The 5,865-nt window shown below is 33.8% G+C and overlaps 1 pseudogene; it reads right to left on the reverse strand.

Annotated features, from left to right (window-relative positions):
• Window positions 1-2,427: 2,427 nt before the first annotated feature.
• On the reverse strand, window positions 2,428-5,298 carry LOC121982759 (annotated as a pseudogene).
• Between the last annotated feature and the right edge of the window lie 567 nt (window positions 5,299-5,865).

Here is a 5,865-nt window from a genome sequence, read left to right on the forward strand (position 1 = left end):
TTTGTTTTGGTGTTACTCAATTTTCTTCCGTTGCAAACTTGATTTTTAAAAGCGGAAAAAGAAAGAATTTTTAAATACACATGATTCTCCCCCCACTTTTGTCATCCTTCTCCGAGTTGCCCTTGGGAGTTAGTAGACTTTCACGAAAAACTAAGGTCTCATGTTCATCACCATAAAGCACCTCGTTAACCTCATCATCGTCATACACTGGTTCATTAGTTGCTTCGGTCTTGTCTCTTACGTTTTCATCAATTAACAAATTGTTGTCTTGTGGTAACTACTGGATAGAACATGAATCTTGAGGGTGAGCTAGCCAATGGTTTTGGCCGGAATCATTGATTTTTTGATTCTATGACTTTTCACCAACCAAAGCACATTGGTAACTTGCATCCTACCTCAATGTATGTAGCCATTGAAATAAGGTTTGAGGGTAATTGAAGGAAAGAAAATGATCTTTCATTTTTTTTCTTCATCCTCTCCTAATCAATGATCTTAGCCTTGCCCTGCCAGTCTTGTAAGCGTCGCAATTGCTCCCACTTTATGGAAGCTTGGCCTCTGAGTTGATGGAAACTAATTTCACTTTCACATGATCAGATACTTTCTTATAATAAAAAAAAAATCCTCTCCACTTCCTTAAGCCAATCAATCAATTACTAGGTCCATGGCATAGCAAAAAACTCAAAAAGTGTTGGAAATACAATCAAAGTCTCACATTGGAAATACATGGAAAGAATTATGAGTTTAAAAGATGAAAGATATCTTCATTAGTATGAGGTCTTTTAGTTAAATTCTAAAAATAAATCTATGAGGGCTTAGATCTAAAGTGGACAATATCATATCATTATGAATATATGTGATTTTTTTTGTCCTAATAAGTAGTATTCGAGTCATGGTCATGATTATGGCCTTAAACGAAGTTGAGGAGAGATCCAAAATAGGTCAAGAGTGATCGGATGTTTAAGGGGAGGTCCGGATTAAGTCAAGAGTGACCAAATGTTTGTGCGAGGCTCGAAGTAGGTCAAGAGTGACCTAATGATTGTGGGGAGACCTGGAGCAAGTCAAGAATTACCGAATGCTTGAGAAGAGATTGAGAGCAGGTTAAGAGTGATCGGATACATAAGGGGAGGCCTAGATCATGAGAGTAATGGTGGTCCTTCGTTTTAGGCAGGATTGTTGGAAATACAATCAAAGTTACACATTGAAAATATATGAAAAAGATCATGGTTTAAAAGATGGAAAATATCTCCATTGGTATGAGGACTTTTGAGTAGAATCTAAAAACAAATCCATGAGGATTTAATCCTAAAGTGAATAATATCATATAATTATGGAAATATATGAATTCTTTTGGTGCTAACAAAAAGATCAATTGGAAACCTGATATCTCCATATCGTTCCTCTCGACCACGACTTTTATGATTGTGATTACAGTTTACAAAAGTGGAAGTAGAATTAAGATAAGGAAAGTTTTTATCTTTAAGATCTAGCGCCACTAGATGCTAAATTAATTTTACGATTTGTCTCTATAAATTTTCAAGTATCTCGTCTTGGATTCTATGATCATTATACAAGGTTCCTCAGCCGAACATGCTTGTCACAATCACCACCATGACAATGACGACCATCTTTGAAATCTAAAGGCTCTGATACCAACTAATGTTGAACAGAATAACAATTATTCCATAGGCTCGTTTCCTCAAATGAATTATAGAGAAAGATGTAGAGAAGTCAATAAATGAAAAAGAGCCTCCTTTAAATTTAAATGAAAAGTATTTTATTTTCAAAATCAAAAGAATATACTCTAATATCAACTAAATAATTCTTTAATTAAATATAAAACCCTAAGTTGAAGAAAAAAATTTAATAGAAAGAAAAAAATCTAGCATAAAGAAAAAAAAAATCTTAACAGATTTAAAACCCGACTCAAAATTCTAAAATACAAAAGATGAAAATAATTCTAAAAACACAAAGATAATCTTCGAAACCTCCACCATCATAAAACCAAAGAAAAGAAATTATCTGATATTAAGTTTATTGATAAACCAATAGATATATGTCACTATCTTATTTTTGAAGTTATAGTATATCATTATTATATTTGTCTTTAAATTATTGTACTTCAAAGATAGAAAGATAGATAAAGTTTGATAACTTTAATGATTTGAACTTATTGAATTAATTAAAAAATACCCTACGCCCTTAAAACAAGCCATCCATGCTAGTTAACAAACATAGATTTTAGAGATAAAACAAGTCGTCCATGATAGTTAACAAACATAAGATTTCAATTCATCTAAATTTAGAGATGATCCAATGCACATTAGATAGCATAGACATTGTCCTTGCAAAATTATTTATACAAAGTTTTAAATGATAACACTTGGATGCAAATTGTACAGGAAGTACTTGCACATGCATAAAATAAATTTACCGTGGGTAATTTTGTGACTGCATGAATTCCTTCTCTAAGCTATAGTTCCTTGAGTTTTCTTGGTTTATTTGGTTCACCAATTCTGAGGAAGAGTGACATGAAAGATTGAGTAAGCATTCTGTTTCCTCATTGCCTTCTGGATTAGAAAGTCCTCTCTTTTTCATTCTTGTCTTTCTTATTCCTTGCAATCTATACTCAACTTCCTTCATTGTAGGCCTTTCCACACCTTTCAAACTCAAGCACATTTCTATCAAACTAGTTATTTCATGAAGCTCCTGCTCTGTTACTTCTTGCAAAATATGGTCTTCTATGAGATCAAAGGGCATCTTCTCTCTTGTTGTTTGAAGGAAATTTATTGCTAAATTTTGTCGTGACCCAGTTTTGGTTGAGTAGATTGGTTTCTTTCCTGTTAAAAGCTCAAGAAGAATAATCCCAAAACTATAAACATCACTCTTTTCTGTTAACTGACCAGTTTGATAATATTCCGGATCTAAGTAACCAAACGTACCATGTATTGTAGTAACTATGTGTGTTTGATCAAGGGGAATGCATCTTGATGCTCCAAAGTCTGATACCTTCGCCATTAAATTATCATCTAAAAGAATATTTGATGATTTGACATCCCTATGGAAAATAGATATAGAAGCAGCCGAGTGTAGATAGACAAGTGTTTCAGCAGATTCTGTGGCAATCCTAAGACGATCATCCCATGATAATTTTATTTCACTTTGTAAAACATGAAGATGATCTGAAAAGACCCCATTGGAGATAAATTCATAAATTAGTAAAGGAACTTAAGTTTCCAAGCAGCATCCAAACAACTTAACTATATTTCTATGATTGATTTGAGAAAGAATAGCAACCTCATTTATGAATTGATCAATCTCACTCTTTTTTAACCATTTTTGATTTTTTAATGACAACAACTCTTTGGTCTAATAGAATTCATTTGTAGACGGTTCCGTACCCTCCCCTTCCAACTACTCGAGTTTCATCAAAATTATTTGTTGCCTTTTCCATTTCTTCCAAAGAAAATATATTTGTTTTCTCCTTCACATGTTCATTTATGGAGATAAGATGTTGAAGTAACAAACCATGATTATGATGGAAGTTCCTTTGTCTTATTTTCTTTTGATTTCTTTCCTTCCATTTCTTTCTTAGGACGATCAATGTAATGCATAAGAGCAAAAGGCCTATTCCAATGCTTGCACCGACGAGAACCCCTGCATCATATACCAATATAAACTTTACAAATTCTATGCCACCTACAGTAGTTTAGCTTTTCTTGTGGTGATCAACTTGTTTTTTAGCATAATGACATGAATACAGAAAGGAAGTATATTGGCATGAATTAGAAAAATGAATTAATACTTCCTTTTTGTGATAATCTACTTAGTTAAGGTCTTACCTAATAAAAGAATTTTCTTTCTCTGAGGGATGCATGCTCCTTGTACAGGGTCTTTTGATGTTCCGGGGGGACATGCAGGGGCGGAGCTAGGATATTGGTTTAGTGTAGGCAATTATAGCTACCATTGACAGACATGTTGCGAAAGGTGCCTCGTCCAGTTCCGACAGCAGCCCAACAGTAGTGAAGCAACTAAAGTTCTCCGCTTTACAAGTCATGTCATCGTGTATCTTGCTAAATTTTTTTTGTATCATCTGTCTATTTTTTTTTGGCCGTCATTGCCTAATTTTTTTCTTATACTTGTATGGAAACACAACAAGAAAAGAAGTGTATCAATATGTATCTTGTTTTCAGCATATTGCATATGCTTGTTATGCTGTTTAGTTAGGAAAAAAGCAAATACTAAAAGAGAGAATCATAAAATTAAAGGTGGCTTCGGTGCCTAAATCCAATAACAACAAAAAAATGTAAAAAATTAATATTTTTTTTCAATAATGTATTTGAAGTGCAATGAAATTTTATAAAAAATTTGAGATTGTAAAAAAATATAATTAACATGTATCAAATATTGTTGTAACAAGACAAAATGAACCAACATTGTTTCTATTTTTATTTTTTTTTATCATCTGTATCATCTATTTTTTTTTTTCCTAGAATATGTTGATAATATTTTTTAAGTGAATCCTGGCCCGTGTGGGCAGCTGCCCACACTGGGCCTGTGCTGGCTCCGCCCATGGGGACATGTGCAGTTGAAACCGCCTTCTGTATTCCTCCTATTGATCATTGCAAGCTGAAGAGCAACGTAAAGGTAAGATCAACAATTAACGTCAATTTTAAATATTTCCTGTTGCGAGAATATATTAAATAAATCATTGCATTCCTGTAAATATTTTGTATGCTAATTTTTAAGTATATCGACATTCATCTTTTGCTTACTAGTTACTTCGTTCATATATATAAAGGAGAAGATAGTTTTAGTACCTTGACATCCATCCTGAATGTAAGGGTTTCCCTTGTAGCCTTCCATGCATTTGCATCGATATGCTGAATGCTTGTAATCATTTGTGATTTTTACGTCCAAACATGAGCTGTGTTGGGCGAGACATGCAAAGGTACTCTTGTTCTTCATAGCAATGCTGCAAGTCTCATAGCTAACTATCCAATTATAGATGTTTAGTTCTTCGCTGGAAGGGAAATATTTATCGAATTCTGATTCATATGCAAGCACTTGCGGTGGGAGCTCCAACTGCCCATCCTCTAATGAAATAGCTTTCACTTCTAAAAAGTCATCATAAAGAAGAGTCGGAGGATGAGAGGACGTGTTGCATTTTAGAGCAAACTCTTGGGATCGATAACAATTCTCCTTTAACCCAAATGGAAAAGGCACTCTGATATTTCCACATTTATCAGGACAATCTTTTGCAGGAATGCGTGTAAAATTTGTATCTGTTAAAATACACATACAGGTAAACTTTTCAAGGAATTGAATTTTTATACTAACTTCATTGTAAATTTTAATAAAAAAATATAGGAAATCAAACAACACAAAAGCTTTAGCAATAAATTATAAAAAAGCTAAATATAAAAACTATAATTCAATAATAGAAAATTGACTAGCAAAATTTCTAACTTATAATATCAATTAAATTTTCTGTGAAAATAAATAAACAGAATAGTGAAACAAAAAATGCTAACGCAAAAAGAACCGAGGCGATTCCTATATAATTAGGTAAGAATTGGTATCCTAAAGTAATTTTGATGTGATCAAACAAGTTAGATTAGGTCATGTTATGTTTAATCCTATGTCTAAGTGTGCAGGAACTTAGGAGTATAAGATGTCGAGGAAAAAACGCAACTAGCGAGAAGGATGACACGGGAGAGAGCCGACGGGCTCGGTGCGTCTGAGGGACGAGATGTTGTGGAAGAGTACGCGGGCATACAAAAAGGAGGCACACCATGTTTCCGAGGGACGAGAAGCCAGGAGCGGAAGCTTGTTCGAGAAGGCTGGAAGTTGGGTTCGAGTGAACCC

This window comes from Zingiber officinale, chromosome 5A (genome assembly GCF_018446385.1).
Source record: "Zingiber officinale cultivar Zhangliang chromosome 5A, Zo_v1.1, whole genome shotgun sequence".
In the NCBI taxonomy this organism is placed as follows: domain Eukaryota; kingdom Viridiplantae; phylum Streptophyta; class Magnoliopsida; order Zingiberales; family Zingiberaceae; genus Zingiber; species Zingiber officinale.